This window comes from Taudactylus pleione, unplaced genomic scaffold (assembly GCF_031769625.1).
Source record: "Taudactylus pleione unplaced genomic scaffold, aTauple2 ptg000354l, whole genome shotgun sequence".
Classification (NCBI taxonomy): Eukaryota; Metazoa; Chordata; class Amphibia; order Anura; family Myobatrachidae; genus Taudactylus; species Taudactylus pleione.
The window spans coordinates 471,170-495,637 of NW_028284755.1; the positions used below are offsets into that span (position 1 = coordinate 471,170).

The 24,468-nt window shown below is 43.2% G+C and overlaps 1 protein-coding gene across 2 annotated transcripts in view; it reads left to right on the plus strand.

Moving 5' to 3' along the window:
* The window catches only part of SLC16A12 (solute carrier family 16 member 12), a 152,007-nt gene that overhangs the window by 44,931 nt on the left and 82,608 nt on the right, over nt 1–24,468 (plus strand). Inside the window, exon 1 of one of the 2 annotated variants that reach the window (XM_088444313.1) lies at nt 3,933–4,269. The exons of the other annotated variant lie outside the window; for it this stretch is intronic. The gene's annotated coding sequence lies outside the window, so the exon portion shown is untranslated. Of the gene's footprint in view, nt 1–3,932; nt 4,270–24,468 lie in introns of those variants that run through there. 2 annotated transcript variants of the gene reach the window in all.

A 24,468-nucleotide genomic window follows, 5' to 3' on the forward strand; every position in this document is an offset into this window, starting at 1 on the left:
TACTTAATTTTAAAAAAAACACATGTGTAATGTCACCTTGCCCCTTAAACGCATCATTCAGAATTTACAGTACTTAAAAATCAATGCAAGATATTATTTTGTATCATTGGTGAGTCTGCAATGAAAGGCGGTCTGTTGAAAAACTCCACCATCAGACACTCGCCCATTTTTACCAATATCCAGATACAGAAATTGATAATTAGCATCTACAATAGACATTAAAATCACACTAAAAAAACCTTTATAATTAAAATAATAGGAACCAGAGTTGGCAGGTGGGATAATTCTGACATGTTTCCCATCTATCGCTCCTCCAATTTGGGAAATTCCAGCGTTCTTCAAATTTCTGACCAATATCCATCCAATCTCCAATCTTCTGGTGTAGATGGGAACTAGCAAAAAAAAAAAAAATAGTTTAATTAAAATCCAAAAGTGAAAATTAATGGAGGATTCTGCAGGTTTACACCAAAGCAACATTGATGAACTAAGTACAAGCACTAACACAGGGAATCAAGATACAAACCCAACCATCCAACCTACGCAGACATCTCCAACTATTCCAAATGAACCAGCTAACACCAGCATCACCAGTTCACAAGGTCGCAGCATAATCAGTTTCCAGAGAAGACTTCGGAAAAGAAATCATGATGGTGGACCAAGTGATCCTGTGGCGGAAAGTTTACTGGCCACCGCAAAGAATTTAATGGCAACAACCATGGATGAGTATGATGCTATTGGAGTGAATGTAGCTGCAAAACTCAAGAAAATTGATCCAAGCTACAGGGAGGATGTTGAACGTCTGATTTATGAAATCCTGTTTATGGGACGGCGTGGGGAAGTGGATCGTCACACTATCATATGTCCTGATCCATCAAGACACCAACACCAGCCTCCACCACAGTATTTTAACCCTCAGCTGGACGGACACAGCTTCCAGGGTAACCATGTTTATAATCGATCATCTTCACTTGCATCGTATAGCCAAAGGCAGCAATATAGTGCTACCCCTTCCCCTTCAGAAAGTATTTCTCCTCAGCAATATGGCCATTATGCTGAATTATAATTTGGTTATCATAATAATATTACATAACATTTTTTAGTTTTTAAAAGTTAAAATCACTATGTTCTTTTTACAAATAACTATCCCAACGACCAACCCTTCCCCTCAAACCACAATTGTTTAGGTTGTTTTTTTTAACATGTATCCCATTAAAAAGTCTAAAATTAAACATTGTTATTTGTAAAATGTGGTTGGTGTTTGGGCCACTATTTTTGAAAGGTTAATAAAGTTTAAAAAGTGGTGTGAAAAAAACATCTACAAATAAAGTAAAATTGATGATTACAAATGACTTTAATCATTTTTGAAAACTATATTACCTTAAAATATTTCCCTTTAAGAACTTTGATTATTGCCAGACAGGTCTCAGGTATAATACGACCCAATAATTGTGCCGAAATTACAGTAGTACATTTCAAATCTTCCAAAGATCTACCAGTTGCCAAGAAGCGCAACGTTGCCACTAGTCTTTGGTCCACGGGAATGGCTTTTCGACATAGTGTATCTTGTTTTTCTATTAATGGTGTAACAAGATGCAGCAACTCCATGAAACTTTGCTCATTCATACGTAAGTAGTAATATATATATTTTTTTTTAGGGTGTCCCGATTTTTTTTTTATACATTTATTTTGGAGCATTTCGTTTTAAGGGGACATTACCAAGAGTACAGGCTATTTTTTATAAGCCTACACCCCCAAACCCCTATTCTGCATTTTTTTTCACTTGCTATAGTGATTTGTAAAAATTACACCTGTTTTTTTAAAAATGACCCTTGACCCCATTTATGGCAGAAAACGGGAATTTACGGGAAATATGCCTGGGACCCCCCTACAGATGTCCAGACATGGGGATCACTGTGCCTACCCCCGTTTTTGCCTGCAAAAGAAAGTTGGGTTTTTAAATTTGCCAGGTGTTTTTTCCAGCCGCGGCTATTAGAAACCCCAACTTCCTTCAGTAGTTAAAAATGGGGGTACCCATAGTGATCCCCCATGTCTACACATCTTTAGGGGGGTCCCTAGAATATTTCCCGAAAATTCCCAGTGTAGTTGAACCTGTAAAAAAAAAAAAAAAAAATTTCAACAAATATGACGTAAGGCCCCCCCCCCCCCCCAAAAGCCAAGCCAGCCCCAGGCTTGCCAGCCAGTGGTGGTTTCTAAAAATACGGGGAGCAAAATGTGTAGGCTTCCACCGTATTTTATAAACCAACACCAGGCTGCAGGGACTAGTACCGGTTTTAAATATAGGGGGCAAAAAATGACGTGGGGTACCCCCTATATTTAAGACCAGCAGCAGACCCAACCGACCGGGGTGTAATGCCACAGCCCAGAGACCCAATCACCGGGGCTACAGGTCCAAAGCATTACACCCCAAGTCAGTCAGCGCAAGCCGGTGATCTCGGGGGAGTCGGGGACCCCCCAAAAAAGGGTCCCCCCTCTCCCGAGCACCATAGGCTTACGCTGAAGCCTGGGGCTCATCCCCATACCCTTGGAGCGGTGGGTATGGCGGTAATAGGGGGGCCAAATAATGTAACACTATTGTACTTTACAGTGGAACTACAAGTGCCAGCATGGCTGCCATTTAGCACTTGTGGAACTGCAAGTGCCAGCAGACATGCGGCACCTGTAATTTCATTGTAAAATAAATAGTTAAAAAAAGACAAAACACACACACCGTGACAGTATAACTTTATTTCACACACCTACCCATTCACACATACTTACCTATACCAGATGTTCGGTCTACTATGCAAATTCTTTTGTCCCTCCCCTGTGAGGGAGCAAAAATATGACAGAGCCTGGCAGATTTTTGTTTGGAAAAATCTGTTGGTTGTGTTCAAATATCTGTCAGTGTATGGGCAAGATATCTGTTGCTTTTAAATTGGTCTGTTGGTCAGACAGATATTTTTATCTGTCAGTGTATGGGCAAAATATCTGTTGCTTTTAAATTGGTCTGTCGGTCAGACAGATATTTTTATCTGACAGTGTATGGCCAGCACAAGTAATCTTTTTGCTAAATGTTTACTATAAATAGCAACATAAGAATGAAAATAAAAATAAAAAGTGTCTTATGAAGGCTTTAGAAGAAATGGTCACAGTCACATTTCCAATAAGTACTTTGGAATGAATGGAAATTTTTACCATTATCAGAGGATAATGATCTGCTGTGAGAGCAGTAGGTATTGTCGGTGGTTATTCTGATTAACCAATGAAGTCCTGGGCCGTGAGTATCAAAACAGATCCACAGGTCAATCTGGTTATGCAGCCCTGCTGATGTAATTGGTGCTGTTATTGTGAATAACTACTGCTCCGGAGTTCTGTTAATATTGTCTGTGGACGGTGTCTGCACGTCTCTGTCGGATGCGAACTGTCGTGTGCAGAGGATGTGTGCAGTTTGCACAGTAGGTCCTGTTGTGCTCCGTTTTACGGACTGCCAATATATGTTAGGAGTGACCGCAGTGGATATGAAGCGGTCTAGATGGAAGCAATAATAGCTGTTTCTCTCTGCTTGTTTGCAGGTGGCAGCCACTGACTGCTAAATAGCAGTTAGCCACAGTCTGTGTGCAGAGAGTATAACAAGATGTTTGCAAAGGTATGCTCACTTGCAATAGGGCTTGTAAAGAGACAAGTTGTAGTATATCCTCTGGACATTGTGTACACAGATTCTGGTGTGACCGGTATTGTGGGATAGTCCAAACAAGCTCAAGGCATTTCCGTGCTGTTTAGCACCTTCGTCAGGAGTGTAATGTTCCATTTGAAAAGAGGTGGTTCATAAAGGGGATTTGTTAATTATCAGCAGATGTGTCTCTCCATGTGATTAAGGGGAGATTTAAACTTGAGGACTGGGTGCGCTAAGGCCTTCTGTGGAAACTGGGAATACCACAACCCCAGAGAAACGCATCAAGGAGACTATCTTATTCACATGGGCACTTTGTTTCTACTGCTGTGAAAACTTGCTACATCGTAAAGCACCAGCAGACGGCGCGTGCCCTATGCAGCTCTGCTAAGAAGGATAAAGCCACACGGAGTTTGCAGATTGCACAACCAGTGAGAGTTTCCCCATTGCCACGTGGATCATCTACACGGCATCTGGCACCTTGGTAATATCAGCTGCATCAGTGTGATACGCCCGGTCCCCGCCTGGAACGGACCTCGGCGTACTGCTAGGCATCAGTCTGATCCCAGCCAGCGGGATTGCTGGTTACTGCCATACAGGTGACTCTTTGCACTCCATATATCCAGTATCCATTCATTGTTACTGCTGCTGCTTTTACCCATATTGAGGAAATCTAATCACAGTGGATAGCTGCACTATACATTGTGGACTTTATAGTAAGAACATCTTACAGTGGGTTGAAACGTCAGTCCAATATCTGTGTGCTTTGCTAGTATGTGGTTACCATTCAACTTTTATCATTAATTATATGTTTTAGTAAATATCAAAACACTTATTGTGGTCACTTGAGATTTAAACTCCACAGTTTTGATTAACCCTTCTATTAAAGGGATACACATGAACTGATAGAAGCAGTTCTACATAGACTTACAAATACATTACCCAATTATTATGAACTTGGCATGATAATAAACAATAATGTAACTTTGTGTAACCCCTATATTCTACAGGTTCTCCCTACAGATGATGTTCACAAATAGCGAAATTCATGTAGTGAACCCTCTATCATATGAAACAACCACATACTAAATACTGAATACTAACCAAGGTCCTTTCTCTGGAAATAACATAACTGTAATAGATAGTTAATATCTAGTGTATAAAATCTACCCTAAGATGTGGATAAACATCCCCATCGTACATCTGTATCCAACAAATGTGGAATAACAATAATGACAGTGATAATCATTAAAAATAAAAAATTGTATAACAATGTAAGAAAAATAAATAAATGTTTGAAAACAAAAGATCTCTAAAGAAGAAATATTAATGTGTTGGTATCCATATGCATTAAAATACAACCCATCATATCAACCAAAATTATGTAGTATATGATGTATCCTTATTATATTCGGACAAACGGACAAACATGTTGGTATTGGTACATATTAACAATAAGCTAGCCTGAGAGAACTGAAGTACTAAATTGTTATATGTCAAAATCTGTGTCTGCAATTTCGTTGAGACCTTCAGGTTGCATAGTTCCCATTTGATGTATCCAATACGTCACTCGTAAGCACAGTTGAGAGTACCTATCTCCCTCTCTTGAAGTTGGGGTAATGGTTTCTATACCTACAATTTTCAGACATTTGTGATCTCCTTGGTGTGATTCTACACAGTGTCTGGAAAGTGAGTTTTCTGTAGCTTTCTTAAGTACATTTCTGCAATGTTCCAGAAATCTATCTTTAAGTCTACGTGTAGTGCGACTTATGTACTGCATACCACAGGTGCAGTTGATGAGAAATATTATGTATGTCGAGTTGCAATTGATGTATGTTTCGATTGGAAATGTCATTTTCGTAGTAAATGAGCCAAAAGGGAGTGTTTTATGCTGTATAAATTCACATGTTATACATTTCGTGGAACCACACTTATAACAGCCTATGGTCTTGGTGGGTAACCAGTTAGTGTTATCATTCCCACCCCTATGTGTTTGATGTGTGTGGTTCCTCTTAAATAATGTAGATGTCAATAGATTTCCCAAGTTTTTTGCTTTTTAAAAATAACCTTCGTACCTGCACCTCATTCTTTAGTATGGGATCTGTAAATAAAACATTTTTGATTAGTGTTAATGATCTATCTTATGTTGCCTGCTACTGAATTGTATCTAGTTATAAATTTGATTGCTTGAGTAAAGTTGGACTGAGATTGTTCCCTATAAGGTTGTTTGGTGATAAAATGTGTTTGTCTATCCATTACTGATATTTTATTGTATGAATCCTGTAGTAATGTTTCGGAATACTCTTTCTTCCTGAAGGCTTCCAACAATTCATGTGAATGTTCTTGAAATTCATTCAGATCTGTACAGTTTCTATGGATACGGCATAGCTGACCAGAAGGAATATTTTGCAACCATTTTTTGTAATGGTTTCTCCTAAAGGGTATGAAATTATATATGTCTGTATCTTTTTGATAAGTGCAGGTAGAATTATGGTCATCCTTAATGGAGACCAGTATATCCAGGAAATTTATAGATGTCCTGCTACAATTACTAGTGAAGGTGAGTTGGAATGGGTTGTTGTATGGGTTGTTGTTAAGATAACAAACTAAATTATCTGCCGACTCCTCATCTCCATCCCAAATGAAAAATAAGTCATCCATATAGCGTCCATAGAGGACCAGGCCCGCCCCGAACTCGCCACTCCAAATGAGCCTCTATTCCAAGAGGCCCATATAGAGGTTCGCAAAGTTCAGGGTAAACCTGGTCTCCATGGCTGTGCCCTTAGTCTGTATGTAAAATTGACTATTGAATATAAAATAATTATGAGAAAGAATAAAACTTATACTGTCCAAAATATTTTTTTTAAGAATGTTACTGATTGAATGATCTAATGCAAGATAGTGATGTACCGCCTCAATGCCCAAGTTATGGGGAATGTTGGTATATAACGCTTGTACGTCGCAAGTTAGCATAAGATAATTGGGTTTCCACTCAACAGATTGTAATAATTGCAAAAAATGGGTGGTGTCACGTATATATGAGATGGTAAGTAAGGGGTTGGAGATGGGAGTCGACAAAAGAGGATAAATTCGATGTTAAGGATCGTATTCCCGATATTATCGTGTTGGCAGCAAAAAGTCCACAACTTCCCTAGATATTGCCCCCTCCATCAATGCCCGATTTAATAATCCTCTAAGCTCTTTTTGGAATTATATAGTAGGATCTTGTTCTAAAATAGTGTAGAATGTCTTATCTTTCAGTTGTCTATTAGCCTCTTGGAGGTAATCATCCCTATTTTGTAGGACCAAACCTCCCCCCTTGTCGGCGGGTTTAAATATAATGGTTTGGTCTGCCATTAGTTCCTTCAAAGCTCGTCATTCATTATTGGTGAAGTTATTGGTATGATAAGATTTATGATTTGTTTGTTCACAAGGAGCCTTCAAATCTTCCAGCGTAGTTTTATAAAAAACATCTATCTTAGCACTCTTATTATGGATAGGAAAGAATATAGATCTCTGTTTGAATTTGTTAATCAGTACTGTCTCAGTATAATTAACATCGAAAAGTTTAACAGGTAACGTCTCCTGTGTCGTAGTAGAGATGCCGTTTTTCTGTTGTAATTCTTCTAGGATGTTAATATATTGAGTATCTGCTTCGTCTAGGATTATCGGCAATGCAGTGTCAGCAGTTTGGGAGGTTATTTTTTAAAGAGCAAAATATCTCTTTCTGCAAAGACTGTGCACAAAACAATTTAATTCCACAAATAATTTGAATAAATTTGGTCTGCTGGAAGGTGCAAATTTTAGGCCCTTTGCTAACAAGCTAATCTCTGATTGGGATAATGATTCGGATGACAAATTGAATATACCCTCCAGAACTTTACTATGTTGTTTGTTTTCTTTGAGGCTTTTGTGCCCCCTCTGTTTCCTCTTCTTCCCCATCTCTTCACCTTTTTGGTGTGGTTTCTCTTAATATGCCGTAGCGATTTTTTATGGTGAATAGAGCTGTTTTTATGTCATTTTAGTCTACATGATTGTGTTGTTGAAAAGGGCGATTTGTTGTTAAATTGAGTGTGTTTGTAATTTTTGGTCTCGCTGTCTGCCAATTAGATGAGGCTAATATCTTGTTGGGTGATCTAATAACCCATTGAGTGGTTTTGTATGTACGGGGGTTAACGGTTTACTGTAGTTGTAATGATCAAAGCTCTTTGGTCTATTATAGGTATGGTTATCCCTTTTATTAGGTTGGTATCTATTTGGTGGTCTTCTATACGTTTGTAGGCTTTCAGTGTATATTTCCTGATTTTGGATCCTTTTTTTGTTGTAGGTATGGACCTCTCCTTTCTCATAGTCCATGATGTCCCTATTGAATTTGTTATTTTTAATTTAATTAGATCTTGTTCGTATCTTTGGACCCTGGAACTGATCAGTTCATCCCTCTCTTTAAATAATGGGTGATCCTTAAAAGGTTCTAGATCCTTCATAGCCTTATCTAATTCTTTTTCTATTTGTGAGACTAATGACTTTCTGTAGTCTATAAGAATTTTCATTAAGGGTTTGGAACAGACATCCAGTGCAGAATTCCATTGGACTATAAGATCCGGGTTTTCCATAAAATAAGCTGTTTTACTTATTCTCAGTCCCCTAGGGACCATATTTTGTTCTAGATATAATGTAAGTGAGGTATGATGCCCCAAGTGTCTAGATTCCTTTTTAAGGAGCTCTTCAATTTTATTAAAGTTTCTGAAAACTTCCCAATCATGTGATCCATGGTCTGGCTGTGTCTCTATAATGCAATTTTTCATTCTGCTATTCAAAGCATCTAATGTTCTATTAGATCTAGTATTTAAACATGCCAAGTTTATAATTGCAATATTACTGTACTAAATATGTACCTAGAATTGTGGTATATAGCAGCAAATATCCAAAAATAAACAAATAGAAATAGTGCTTGATAAGTTAAATGCACTTATTGTATATTCAGCAATTAAGCTAACATCTCATTTTCAAACAAATATATATATATATAGAGGTGTTAATTGAATACTGGTACAGTTATTACAAATAATAATAAAAAACACAGATCTCTGTATGTGCTGCCTGGTCAGTTATACACAAAAAGAAAAGGACTCTATAAATAAAAGATTAAAGTGACCCTGGCGATCACTCTGTGATCTGTGTTTGGGAAATAATTTTGCTGCAGCTGCCTACAAAGAAAAATTGTGGACTGAGCCATTCTTCAAAAATATCTGTTTAACAAAGAGGGCTGCTGAAACCTATGATTATTGCCCAACACAGCGTGGTTGTATTTTCAATACATGTTTATTATAACAATTAGCCACATATTAAAATTAGCATATGCTATACAGCATGTGATGCATAAAATTCATTCAAAAATCAGTAATATTGTTGCTAAATGTTTACTATAAATAGCAACATAAGAATGAAAATAAAAATAAAAAGTGTCTTATGAAGGCTTTAGAAGAAATGGACACAGTCACAATTCCCATAAGTACTTTGGTATGAATGGAAATGTTTACCATTATCAGAGGGTAGTGATCTGCTGTGTTGAGCAGAGATATCGTCGGTGGTTATTCTGTTTAACCAGAGAAGTCCGGGAGAGGCAGCCAGCTCGACACAGCAAGGGGGGTGTGGTGTGGTTTTGTGGGCGGGGGCGTGACTGCGCGATTACATCATCGTGGCCCCGCCACTGCTACACGATGCCGAGATTATCAGCACTGTGTAGACGGAAGCGGGGCCGCAATGACGCGATTCAGCGCGATTCACGTCATGAGTACCCCCCCCCCCCGGGCCAGCCACGATTGCAAGGTGATAGCGGACGCCGGTGGGGGGTTGCTGGCGGGTGGCACCGGCCGGGAGACTTGCCCACTCTTCCGGGGGGCTAGGAGCGACACCCGATTTTTGGGAGGCTTGCAACCATTTTCGAAAGAGTAGGCAAGAATGACTCAAGTGTTATTCCAGTGTCTAAAGACACTCAAAGTGGGCATCATAGTCCGTGTACATGCAGACACACGGATGTACACCAGGGAAGGGCTTGTAACAGTATCAGCATAAAGTTGCATATGCAGGCACACATTTGTGTTGTAATTTATGTAGCCAGCAAAGAAATCCTTAATCTGGTATGTGTGCGTGCATCTGTTCACTGAAAAGTGTATTATATTCATTTACAAAATATATTCACAGCAGTTGTGCCCAGTTGAAAATCGCGCTGCAGTTAGACATCTATAAATAAATGTGATCTCTAAACTGATTTAGGTAAATAAAGAACTTGGAAAATATCACATAGCAAATTATAAACATGTGAAGACTACAAAGTACATGCATACAAATTAAACTAGAGATATATTGTTTTATTTAGTACTTGGTATTGTATTATGAGAACATAGTATACTATATTCAAACATATAGACATATCATAGGATGTTACGCCAACTAAATCCTCATTCCTCAAATGCACCCATTGACATGTGATGGTCTACATTTTCAATAGATATCTTCACATGTGATTAATAGCATCCTGCAGCTAAATGGTTATCTGATGTAGCCACAGGGTGTGTCCTGGATCGCTTAAGGGTCCCATACACCAGACGGCCATTTCCCTGTTTCCCCGATCCGACCGGAACCACTAATCTGGCAGCCATTGGTGATCGCTGATCCGTCGGGGAATTAAGGAAATTCTTAGGAGTATATTTACTAAAGTGAGAGTTTTTAGAAGTAGAGATGTTGCTCATAGCAACCAATCAGATTCACCACTGCAGCGATGCCCACCTCCAGTGTCTCACATCTGCCGCTTGCATACAAAAGCAAAAACATCGGTCGCACTTCTGACCTCTGAGCAACCCGATATTGTCTCAGAATGAGCTCCTCACCTAAGATGCTGGGACCTCTCTAGCCATGTACGAATATGCAGAGGAACACTAGAGCATGCCCAGAAAACAGCCCATCTGTGTTTTACTCAAAACCACCTCCTGTAACCCCCCCAAATACCTGTCACTTTGCAAATAAGTTTGCTCTGTGACCACCGTTGCTCACCAATAGCTGCAAGTGTGCAGTGCAGCTTTGGCGCATGTGAAGTAGCTAAAAAAAATGTGATCCATTGCGTCCAACATTGACATTGCGTGCATCTCTGAATCAGGCCCTCCATGCATACTTGCCGACTCTTGATTCATCTTTTCCGGCAGCAGCCCTGTCATCTCGGCTTCGGGGGGCGGGACCAGGCTACAGCTGTCATTAGGCCCCACCCCTTTGCTGGAAAGCCCGCGATTAGCTTGTCCGCGAGGAGGAGGCGGGTCAAAATGATGCAATTTGCATCATTTAGCTCCGCCCCCTGCATACAGACCCGCAAATTTGTCCTAAAATCTCCCCATCCTGCCCATTTCACTAGGAAGTTGGCGGGATGCGGGATATATGCATAGTCTTTCGGGGGTGCGGGGGGTTACCCAAAAAATCGGACACAGCCATGTCCGTGTCTGTTTCAAAACAACAAGATAGTGTCACTAGCGCAGTCTGTATGGAGAGGTCTACAAGGTATCCATCTTCGTCTCACAGAATGTCTTCACCACTGTTTCATTTCAAGATACGGAACCATATTCTGGATAGAACTCACCACTGGCACTCTATTACCGTTCACTGAAAGGTTTCTTTAACACCTCCTTTTTCTTTCAACACATCACACTTCTTAGGGGTCTATCAACAGACACTCACCATAAATCCACCTTGGTTCATACGTATAAAGGTTTCTTGTTACGACTCCCCTTATATATCCAATTGATGAAAAAATGTATCTATTTTCTTAAAACAATTCTTTATTCCAAATCGGAACCATAAAAAGTAAAAATAGTCACATCACAAAAAAAAGGCACATATAGCAGTATTGGAACTATTGGTGGCAATAGGATATTCACAATATGGTTTTAAAACCTTTCTGATGACCCGGGCATAATCAGAGAAGGTAATCCAACTGGATGACACGTGGAAGAAAAAACCATTTAGAGAAATATCCAAAAAGAGATGTATAATACCGCCTGTTGTCCAATTCCTGCTGCTTACTCCACCATCTACGCGTTTCGGACTGATTGTCCTTCCTCAGAATATGGTTCCGTATCTTGAAATGAAACAGTGGTGAAGACATTCTGTGAGACGAAGATGGATACCTTGTAGACCTCTCCATACAGACTGCGCTAGTGACACTATCTTGTTGTTTTGAAATTGTATATTTAGGTTTTGGGTATACCTTAGATAGGACACAGCAGCGGTCTGTGGTCGCGAGTTACTTCTTTTTTGTTCTTTGGAATAATGTCCGTGTCTGTGTTGTTTGGCTGGTTGCATGTCTGCAACTTTATGCAAGTGCCACCACAAAGCCCTACCATGGTGCACAGTCTTGCTTCAGAATGTGCAAGGGCAGAGATGCCCACTGTCAGTGTCCGTAGATGCCGAAATACCAATTGGTAATCGAAATTTGCACCAGAAATTTGGTACCAGCCAATCAGCCCCTAACTGCCATCTCACAGCCTGTGAGATGGCAGTTAGGGGCTGATTGGCTGGTACCTTATCACCATTCACTTTATCTCCTAACAAAGCTTAATAAATAGACCCCTTAGCCACTCACATAAGAGGCCTTACTCTGTCAGAGAAACTGCACCTGTCATAGAACTGGTGCAAATTTCGATTACCAATTGGTATTTCGGCATCTACGGACACTGACAGTGGGCATCTCTGCCCTTGCACATTCTGAAGCAAGACTGTGCACCATGGTAGGGCTTTGTAGTGGCACTTGCATAAAGTTGCAGACATGCAACCAGCCAAACAACACAGACACGGACATTATTCCAAAGAACAAAAAAGAAGTAACTCGCGACCACAGACCGCTGCTGTGTCCTATCTAAGGTATACCCAAAACCTAAATATACAATTTCAAAACAACAAGATAGTGTCACTAGAGCAGTCTGTATGGAGAGGTCTACAAGGTATCCATCTTCGTCTCACAGAATGTCTTCACCACTGTTTCATTTCAAGATACGGAACCATATTCTGAGGAAGGACAATCAGTCCGAAACGCGTAGATGGTGGAGTAAGCAGCAGGAATTGGACAACAGGCGGTATTATACATCTCTTTTTGGATATTTCTCTAAATGGTTTTTTCTTCCACGTGTCATCCAGTTGGATTACCTTCTCTGATTATGCCCGGGTCAAAAGAAAGGTTTTAAAACCATATTGTGAATATCCTATTGCCACCTATAGTTCCAATACTGCTATATGTGCCTTTTTTTGTGTTGGAAAAATTAAAGTTAGGAGCTTTATCTCCTAACAAAGCTTAGTGTCTCTAGGCCTGATTCAGCTTCAGACAGAGGGCCTGATTCAGAGCCGGACGTTCTGACCAGAGCGCTCGCTCTGAATCAGGGCCCTCCTACATGAAAAAGCGAGCGTCCATGATGATGGTCGCGATGGTCAAGACCATCGCGACCATCGGGCTTGCGACGGAGACCCTGCGGTAGGGTCTCGCTGCCGCAAGCCCTGGAGTGATTTTGGCTCTATCAGAGCCAAAATCACTCCCACTGACATCACTACTGATGTCAGTGGGGCCGCCCCCGGCACGCCCACCAAAGGGGGCGTGCTGTCAATCAGCATCGACAGCACGCCCCCTTTGGTGCGAGACCCGGAGCGACGGCTACCCCGTCGCTAGCCGGGTCTCGCGCATGCGCTCGACGGAGCTCCCTCCGTCGTGCGCATGCGCAATAGGGCACCATCGACCCGCTTGCGAGCGGGTCTGAATCAGGCCCAGAGTTGCAAAGCTGCACACAAATAGCTGTGCAATTCCGTCCTTGCAATTATGGTAATGTAGCATCGGATAATCTGCGGGAACATTGGCCAGCCAATTGACCCATGGGGTCATGCAAGCCAGCCGCCGCAGTTACAATAAAAAGGCCAGGAAATCCTGGACTCTTTCCTCCCCCTCAACGGCGGCAACACACCACCGTTTTCGACTACTCGCAAGCGGGTCGATGGTCACTCACTGCCCATGCGCATGCCGGAGCCGGCTCCGGCGTGCGCGAGACCCGGCCAGCGATGGGTGCTCTGTTGCTACGGGTCTCGCAGCAAAACGGGGCGGCTGTCGATTTTGATTGACAGCTCGCCCCATTTTGGAGGCAGGCAGGGTGGGTGGCTACACAAACGGAGGTGTTCCCGAAGGAACGCCTGCCGTTTGTGGGAGGCACCACTGACATCACCAGCAGGAAGCTCACTGGGGCTTGCGGGAACGAGACCCTAGAACAAGGGTCTCGTTGCAGGCCCCGATGGTCGCGACCTTCGCGACCATCACCTGGCCGCTCGCAAAAGCATGTGGGTGATCACCCACAGCTATGCGAGCGGCCAGGAGGCCCAAACAAACAAACAAAAAAACACCCTGATTCAGAGCGAGCGCTCTGAAAGAGCGTCCGGCTCTGAATCAGGGCCTGTGTTCGTTCATGCAGGACCCGTACTGCACATGCGCAGTACGGGTCAGGCACCTGCACAGATTCCAGACCATCGGGAATCTACGTTTAGCATGCACTGCTGAACCAGGCCCCCTGTACGCACCTGCAATCAGCCATACTCAGTGGTCTTATTAAATAGGGAGAAGCTCTAGCTTCAGCAAAAACACCTGTTTTTTATGGATTTAGGGCCTATTTCCCTTTATTATTAATAATTTCTAATTGCTTATGTTTAAAGAAGTCTGTTGTAAAAGGATTTACCGTAGAATAAATGCTGTAACAAATCAATGATAACGATGAGGTTGTGAGAGGAGAGTGAGAAGTCTATTTAAATGGCTTCTTTCTCATGTCTCTGACTAGGTTCATGGTTTATTTTATATTTAAAAGCTAATGAAGGGATGTTAGGAGATATGGTGAATTACACTAATGTGTAGCAGCTTGTTGTGGGATTAGACTGTATTCATAGACAGACTGAATGCTTGGACTATTCCTAAACTTGTTCTTCAGGCCTCCTCCTCACCCTCTTGTGTTTAAAAGCTTTTGATCCTCCTCATATCAAAAATGTCTAATTATCCACTAACACACAGAACTCTATAAGGTCTCCAGGTATGTAGACAAAGAGGGCATGGATCAGAGGTGGACGCAAACTGAAAACAATGCCGATGTTGGCGCCGGAGGTGAGCGATTATTTGCTACTGCACAAGTGCAAAATATTCTGAAAGCTCCCTCGGCACATGCATTACACTGTGCGTACGCAGAAATGTGCTGTTGTGTACGGGATCCCTGGCATTAGGAACTGCCAGGCAAAACCATGTACATTCCTGGGCGGTGGAATAAAGTGCACGCAAAAAAAAGTCCATCTCATGGACATGTTATGGGCATACTTGCCTACCCTCCTGATTCGGCCCCCTGAGGGGGTGGGGCCAAAATGACGCAATTGTATTGTCACGCCTATGCTCCACCCACAATGATGCATCATTGCTGCGTCACGCCCTCTTTTGCCGCGACACGCTCCCCCACCATGGAAGCCCGACAGCTTAATCCCGGAAGGAGGGAGCTAAAAGTCGGCAAGTATGGTTATGGGAGTGTCGCCGGCGTTCTATGCATACGGCTGCATTCTCAGTTCGCAGAGCCACATAGGCCATGTTTATACGGAATGGAGAAGAGGACACTGTCTGCCATAGGCTGATAGTGAACGTGATGGGGCACCGATGATGGAGTGTCTGGAACCACTGACGGAGTTTCTCCATCCATGAGTATTGAAAGTGGGCGTCTCAGGACTTGCACTCTCCGAGCTCGCAAGAGTACAAGGGGAAGGCTGAACTAGCATTTGCATATTACCACTACACCTGCAATAGTGTCCTCCACTGAATCAGGCCCAGAATGCATCTGAATCTGCATGTAATATTTTTACAACATAAGTATAGGAGCTTATTCAGACTTGCATACAGATTAGTTTTGCAGATGGATCCTTGATTTTTATCATTGGGCATGCTCCCTGGCTGAGAGCCTATGGACAATTACAGACTATTCCGTCACATGCATCTAAGTCACATCTCTACTTGACATCTGAACAGTGGTGGATGGGAGCATGAAGGGCCCACAGGGGAACACAATAATAGAGGCCTACAAGGGGTGTGGCCAGTCACTGGAGTGGGTGTGGCCAACTATAATGGGAGAATGTATCGGTATAATTTATGACCCTTTTATATACTGGAAATAGAACATACTTGTCAACTCTCCCACAATGGCCAGGAGGCTCCCAAATTTTGGGCAGCGCTCCTGACCCCCCCGCAGGAAAGGACAAGTGTTCTGGTTTGGGCGTAAAATGTGGACCATTAGGATGCCTTGAGGACAGAGGGCCTGATTCAGACCCGGACGCTATTTGCGGACGCTCGTTCTTAAAAAGGGGCAGGATATTTAAATTGAGTGCTCGCTCTTTGCGGTGTGTTGACGCCTCTATGTCTGAGCGAGCGTCCGATAAATGCGCTTGCTATTTTGTAAAGACACCCATTTGCCGTTCGCATCACACGTCATCTCCGGTATTTACTAGATTAACCGGGTACATCGAAAGGCATCTGAACTGCTCACAGTGCTTGTGGTAGGATTTTCTTCCCGCTATCACTGCGAGCAGTTCAGGCTAAAAGACAACCAAGTGACGTGGTCGATGACGCTCCTTTACTAATTGTGCACTCCCATTAAACGCCCTTTTGACCGTTTGGCACGCCTGCGTTCGGATCTCCACTCCCCCGTTTTCAAGCACCTTCCCCTGTTACCACCCACAAACGCCTCATTCTGTCACTCAAATTAGCAGGCCCTCGCTGTTTTACGAGTGCACGATTTCCGACCACAATAACTGGTTTGCGCATGCGCATTACGACCCATACGCATGTGCAGTTGTGCGAACATCGCTCAGAGCGAACGAGCGGCCGCTTGCGAGCGGCTCTGAATCAGGCCCAGAGTTTGGGAATCAAGGTGGAGAGGTCAGTGATCTACTCCTGTGCATGGCAATCAGTTATATGGACAAGTAAGGTTGTGGTGGGCAGGGAGGGGTCATGTAGGCAGTGCAGTGTTTGGTATGGAAGTGCCAGGGGTATGGAAGTGCCAGGGGTATGGAGGGGCCAGGGAGATAATACAAACAGCAGAGAGATATGTTTGGTATGGAAGGGTCAAGGGAATAGTGCAGAGTGGTAGTGGTGGGTATGCAGGGGTAAAGGATGTAGTGTGGATGGCGCTCGCGGCATGCACTACACTAGCAACGGGTGCAGCGGCGGCAGGGGTTGCGGCAAATCTGGTCGCCAGGCAACCAAATCTGGTCACCATGGCGACCTGGCCTCCGGGTTTTGTCGAGCCCTGTTTTAATCTATATACTGTGTGTATATATATATATATATATATATACACTGTATATAATTATATATATATATATATTCTAGGAAAAAGATGAAAGGAGCGCACATTGTAGAATCAAATCAATCTTTATATAAATAAATGCATAAAAAATAATGTACATCTCAGTTAAAAAATGACAGCATGTAACATCACTGGATAACCACCGAATCTCGTCACTGCTGGAACTGGAATGCATTAGTACCAAGTGCTCAGACGGAGAATCATCTGCTTATAATCGACTCTCTCATGGACATCCAGACGCACCATAAACCAAAGCTCCTGCGCCTTGGTAATAACTAACACAGAATGAGTAATGAATACAGCAAGTGTCCAGCTGGTGCTGGCCTAAACAAGTTTCGTCACTCCAGACTACCCACTGACGAAGTCCTGAGTGACTAAACTTGTTTGGGGTGGCACCAGCTGGACACTGAGAGAGTCAGTTATAAGCAGATGATTCTCTGTCTGAGGACTTGGGAGTTGCCTGTCTCTCCTGGGAATCTGGGACATTTCAGGAGTATACAAATATGGTGCTTAATGAATACACAGTGCTCTACTCTTTGCTGATGACTGGGTACAAATTGAATTTCATCTACATTATAAACACTAAAGAAACATTATGACTGACATGCTGTCAGGTTCCGGCCTAGGATTGGCCGTTACTCACCTCAGAGCCGACTTCCCCTGACTTCTCGTGCGGTCTGACGTCTGGTGCAGTGGCGAGTGACGCGCTGAGGATTATGCCTTAGGTGCACTTGTCTTCCAGTTGCTGCTCTGTGATTTGGTTACAATCCTGGGCGCAGCCATGACAGTATTCATCACCTGACTAACCCTCTGTCCAATGTTAGCATAATCTTTGTCAGCTGACGCTGCCTTCCAATGGACTGCTACCATTGGGTATTTAACAGGCTCTGGACAACAGGAAGTTGCCTGTGCAACGTTGTTAGTACTAGTGTCAGCTTCCTCCTGTGCCAGCGGTGCAACTGAAACACCTTGCCCGCGTACTCAGTACATCCTGCGAGTCCCATCACCAGTGGCGTAACTAGGGTATTTGGAGCACAGGGCAAATGTAAAAATGGAGCTCCGCCCACTCTATGGGTGTGGTCACAAGGGGCGTGGTCACTTAAGAATGTGGTGTGTCAACATGACACACCCTTTTCTTGTCACAGTCTGAACATTCCTTTCCATATGCACTTTAACCCCAGTAGTGCCCCCTATCCAGTACCCCCAATGTCCCCAGTAGTGGTTCCCCTTATGCAGCTCCCCATTAGTTCCCCTTATACAGTGCCCCCAGTAGTGGTCCCCCTTATGCAGTGCCACTTATATAGTGCCCCCAGTAGTGGTACCCCTATGCAGTGCCCTTTATATAGTGCCCCCAGTAGTAGTCCTCCCTATGCAGTGCCCCTAGTAGTGGTCCCCCTTATGCAGCCCCCCATTAGTTCCCCTTATACAGTGCCCCCAGTAGTGGTCCCCCATATGCAGTGCCCCCAGTAGTGGTACCCCCTATGCAGTGCCCTTTATATAGTGCCCCCAGTAGTAGTCCCCCCTATGCACTGCCCCCAGTTGTGGTCCCCCTTATGCAGTCCCCCATTAGTTTCCCTTATACAGTGCCCCCAGTAGTGGTCCCCCTCCCGATGCAGTGCCCCCAGTAGTAATCCCCACCCCAGTAGTGCCCCAAGTAGAGGTGCCCCCTCCAGATGCAGTGCCCCCAGTAGTAGTATCCCCCCCCCCTCAACAAATACAAGTAAGAAAAAATATATACATTTACCTGAATCCACGCTCCGACCACTGCTCCTGCCGCACGTCAGTCCTCCCGAGCTGGCGTGCTCTGCATTATGGGAGAGACGTCATGACATCTCTCCCATTACCCACTGCAGGAGCCGGAAAATGGAGCTCATGAGTGAGCTCCAGCCCGGCTCTTGCAGTGGGCGCAGCAGCCAATGAGAGTATGTCTGACTATCATTGGCTGATGCTTAACAACACATCGCCGCCACGCGATGTGTGTGCAGCAGCAGCAGCAGCCAATGAGAGTCTGTCTGACTCTCACTCGCTGCTGGTTAACACACACATCGCTGCCGCACTGGTGGCGATGTGTGTGTAAAAATGCACAGCCTGAAGCCTCCCACCCTCCTCCTGGCGCTATTGGGTAAGCACTCAGGGGGAGGGAAGGGGCTCGGTAGTGCAGCACAGGACCGGCGCTGCACAGGCCTAGCGCCAATCCTGTGTATAATGTGTAGTGCTGACCGCACTACATTGGCTAACTAAGACGGGCCGATACTGGGGCCAGTGCCGCCCCCCACGCCGCCAGTCCTACAACGCCCTGGGCACACGCCCTGCTCAACCCCCCTTAGTTTTGCCACTGACCATCACAGCGACATCCTCCTGTGCCAGCGGTGCGTCTGAAACACCTTGCCCACGTACTCAGTACATCTTGCAAGTACAATCACAGGGAAATCATCCTGTGCCAGCGGTGCGTCTGTAAACACCTTGCCCGCGTACTCAGTACATCCTGTGAGTACAATCACAGGGTCATCCTCTTTTGCCAGTGGTGTGTCTGTAACACCTTGCCCGCGTACTCAGTACATCCTACGAGTACAATCACAGCGTTATCCTCCTGTGCCAGTGGTGCACCTGAACACCTAGCCCACGTAATCAGTACATTCTTCGAGTGCAACTACCGTGTATACCTCCTGTGCCAGAGGTCATCTGATACCTTGCCTGTATACTTAGTTCTACATCCTCGTACAGTGACCTCGCTAGTGCTTCTTTCTGTAGAAACCTCCTGGCCACATCGGTGTTCTAATCTCCATTCCCCACGTGTATCGGATACCTGATCATAGGGCCGCAACCTGCTTGCTGGGTGCAGCTTAAACACATATCCCACTTGGAGGGGTCACTGGTGAACACCTCCCAGCAGGTTATCCTCTGTGCCTTTGATCGGGTCTTGCCAACATCCGATACTTGTGGATGAGGAGGTCGTACATCCAGGCCCCTCGCCTCCGATTCCTTCCACAACCCAGAGCCTCAGCTTTCAGCTCCTTAGTAGGAGATCCTCCTGAATCATTCCTGACACATGTGTGATCTCCCAAGGTGCGCGTCCTGTATGCTTTGTGAAGGCCCGATAACTCATCTTTACAGGTGTAGTTACTCCTTTTAGTAAGCGGTTTGCTGCATTTATATTCTCTAGCATTTAGCAATGTTATGTTATGCATTTCAATGGCTGTGCACTGTGATTATTACAAGAAGAGGTGATGGGTCATAACTGTGGTTCTGACGTATGTTATCTCCTGGGACAGTGCTCACATTTGTCATAGGACACAGGGTAAAAGAATACTAAATGAAAATGCAGAGAACAATGTTTACCTTGGAATGAGTGGAACCTGAGCTCAGACAGTACAAAAGAAAAGCACATGTGGTCTGTTCCCGCAAACAGCTAAAAGAATTCAATCTTCCTTTCCTGTCAGCAGGGAGAGACTAATGTCAGAGCAGGACTGAATCATACTTTACCCACGTGTCTTTTGCACCAAACAAATTTCATATACAGACAGGCTTGGCAATAAAATATTTAACTTACCATGCCAAAGGCTTTGACAGTATGGCAAAAAGGATGTACTAAGCACAAACTCCAGCAAAAAGTATAAAGTACATATTTACTAATGGCATAATGCAAGACAATTCACAAAAATCTCTGGCACTTCAGATTGTAGTGCCAATTATTATCAATGGGTACAACGATCTGACCCCTATGTACCAATCTCCAAAAAGCAAAGCTTTTCGGAGTTTGGCCCCGTAGTTTACATCATCTTCAGATGGTGTAAACTGCTTTAAGCCTATGCAGTCTCCAGGGGCAGGAGAGAGATCTCAAATTCTCTCTCTCCAGCAGCCCCCGGCCGGCCGGCTCCGGAAGCCGACACTGTGCGCATGCACTGTCTCAGCTTCTACAGTAGAAGTCTTTCGCTTCTGTGCAAGACTTCTACCAAATGCCAGGGATAGTATACACAGTCTCCGATATTGAGACACTGCAGATAGAGGACGGAAGAAGTAGTCATGTGGAGAAGCAGCACAATAGCGCATTCGACCATGGTTTGGAGATTGTGGTGACATCATTGTGCCTCCGGCTTAGTGGACTGCAACACAGGAGACAGTGCATGAATCGTTCTCCTGCCCAACAGTTAAAACCATGGTCTTTGAGTCCAAATATTTCCGACTCACACACTTAGGGCCGTATTCAAATGCCGGCGAAAAGCAGAGATCAGCGAAAAGTTCCCGCCGGTGATGTCATTTCGCCAGATGAGAACTTTTCTCCATATTCAATTGCAAAGATTTTCCGACGGTGCGAAAAGCCTGCGCCTTGTAACCAGCGGACAAGATTTGCCTCTGAAAGGAGGCGGAAAAAAGTTCAGAACACCCCTGCAGCCTTGGGACAGTCCCCCAAAGGTAAATTGTGTCAAAAAAAAGTTAATAAAACACTTTAGAACACCCCAAAAAAGTACTTTTGTTTTGGGGGTGAAAAAAACAAAGTTGGGGGCAAACTTAAAAACTAGCTAAATCGAATCCAGGGGGTCCCCCAAGTATGCCCAACCTGTATGTTTATTGCAGGTGCTTGCTGAAGGTGTGTTTTTTAAAAACGCACTTTAGCGATTTTTAACCATGCATACACCTATTTTCATGTACCCCCAAATTTGCTGGGACTACTTAATTTTCAAAAAAACCCTGCTAAAGGCTATTCTTCACCACTTGTGCAAAGACGCTAAATAGCACCAATTGAGAGCATTACAGCACCCCAACTACCTTCAGCAGGGCTATCCGGGGGTATCCATAGTGATCCCCTATGTCAATGCATCTTTTGGGGGGTGACAGGCTGATTTCCCCAAATTTGATAGTACTTTTCGTCGATCTAAGTTTCGCCGGGACACGTTCTTGCGTCCTTTGCAATTCAATAGAGTGAATCGCGGTGACGAGGCAAAACTGACGATAACGGCGAAAAGTCCGGCATGTGAAAAGTCCGGGACTTTTTGCCGGCAATTGAATACAGGCCTTAGATCAAAAATTGTTTTTTAAATATATTTTTTTTTTCATATTGTTCAACAAACACTAGTTGGAGATAATACAACAACAGTATAATTAGAATTTAAATCAATGTATAAGACAAATTAAACATTTAAAACCCAGCAGACGTATAATAGCACCCGAGGTTAGAAAACATGAGTTATTAAAGGCATAGAATATCTCAGATTGTACCTTGAGAATTATCAACAAAAAGACTAATATTAGACTATATATTACATGTAGTTTGTTATTTTGTGTAATCATTAAATTAAGCTTAGAAACCTCAGTTTATATTTAAACTAACCCGACTTGCAGTATTCCAGCTGGAACGAGCACTAGAAAAATAACTCTTCACTGTTATAAATGATTATTCCTGTGTAAAAACCCTGAAAGTTCATCCTCATTATGGGGCCGATTTACCATTGGCTGTATTTTAGCCTTGATAAAAATGGAACAAAAGTGACACATTTTAAAGGATAAACATATAACACTAAAAAAAAAAGACCCAAAGTTACATCATGATGATGTCATAATGCTAATTAGTATATATAAAGTAATAATCATGACATCCAAATAGAGGGGGGGAAAGGGCATTACATGATATATGTATTATGTAGACAGACCTATCACAGATTAAACGTATTGCAAACAAAAGAGTTACAAATACAGAGTTTCCTAATCGCTGTCTGCAGTGAAATAACATATCAGAATGAATCTCACTCTAAACAATGCTCCATTGTTCCAAAAGCCAATCTGTCTCTCTGGAGATGTGACACTATGGGACTCATTTATCATTATATATTTGCGGCTTTCACCCTGAAAACACTTGTTTTCGGAGGGGTAATGGCAAATATTTAGTATCAACCCCATGTATGAAGGATAGATCGCAGCTGATATCTTCCATACCTGCTGCGATCCCTCCATTCCAGTCAGCAGCCGCAGCCCCCAAAGATTTCTATGGATGCAACGCTACCAGATTTACCAACTTAAAGCTTCGTATGTCGGAGATTGGCCCCTGCAGTTGTAGCCTTCACATAATTAGCCGGCAGAGGGTTCCCCCGAAACCCTCCCCAGCAAAGGCGGCCGCACATGTACAGTCTGGGCATGTGCAGTCCTGGCAGCAATTCGGGCACATCGCAGGGAGGGGCTTCTTTCGGAACGACTGTACCTGCTAGTGCAGGGCGATACATTTCAGCTCTATAATCGCATCTTGCAATGCCATCATGGCTGGTAATATCATGCCCACATCGCATTGCAAATGCAATCATTAATAAATGGGCCCCAATCCCCTAACGGGAGTCAGCGCAGTTCTACAGAACGATCATTCTCTATTTATGGGGTCTATTTACTAAGCAGTGTTAGGAGACAGAGTGAAAAGTGATAAGGTGCCAGCCAATCAGCTCCCAATTGTCATTTTCAAACACAGCCTGTGAGATGGCAGTTGGGAGCTGATTGGCTGGCACTTTATCACTTTTCACTCTGTCTCCTAACACTGCTTAGTAAATAGACCCCTTTATGTCATGTATACATTGTGTAATTAGCATGATGATATCATGAGGATGTCATTTTTGGCTTTTTTTGTGGTGCTGATTTTGTCTTTAAAATGTGCCAATTTTTTATGCTTATTTATATAGCCTGACAAGGACAGATCCAAAACAAAGCCCTTTCAATGCATTTAGACCAATTTCATATAAATCGTTATGCATACACAGCTCTTCATATACACTCATAAATAGCAGTTATTTTTAATTTGGGTGGGGGCCTGTGTCAAGTAGAAGGGGCTAAATAGGAAATCCTATCAAAAGTATCTTTCATATATGCATCTTATGTACTGTACATGCGAATATATGGTTTACATATATAATTATATCAAAATACCACTACTCCCATAGATAATATTCATACAGAATGTTGACATTTAACATAACAACATTTAAAATGTCAATACTGACATTATGTCGACATGTTCAAAATGTTGACATTGTGAATGTTGACAGTCAGAATGTGTACAAATGAAATTAGAGTTAGTCTGCAATTAGGGTTGGGGTTAGGCTGCAATTAGGGTTATGCTAAAAAGCAGAGTTGACATTCTGACTGTCGACAATCATATATTGACATAATGAACATGTCGACATTATGGTGTTGACGTAATGAATGTCGACATTTCATACCACAATGCCACTGAGCTACACTGTATACATAGAGAATTAAGAATGCAATAAAGCGATCGAATAGAACTGAATGTGTTACCAAAAAGTCTCTTAGTAGTTATAGGGGTGTGTTTATTAAAACATACCATTAGGCTGTGATTAGTGACAAGTTTGCCTAACCTATCTGTGCAATTTATCATTGCTTCCATTGCTGGGACAG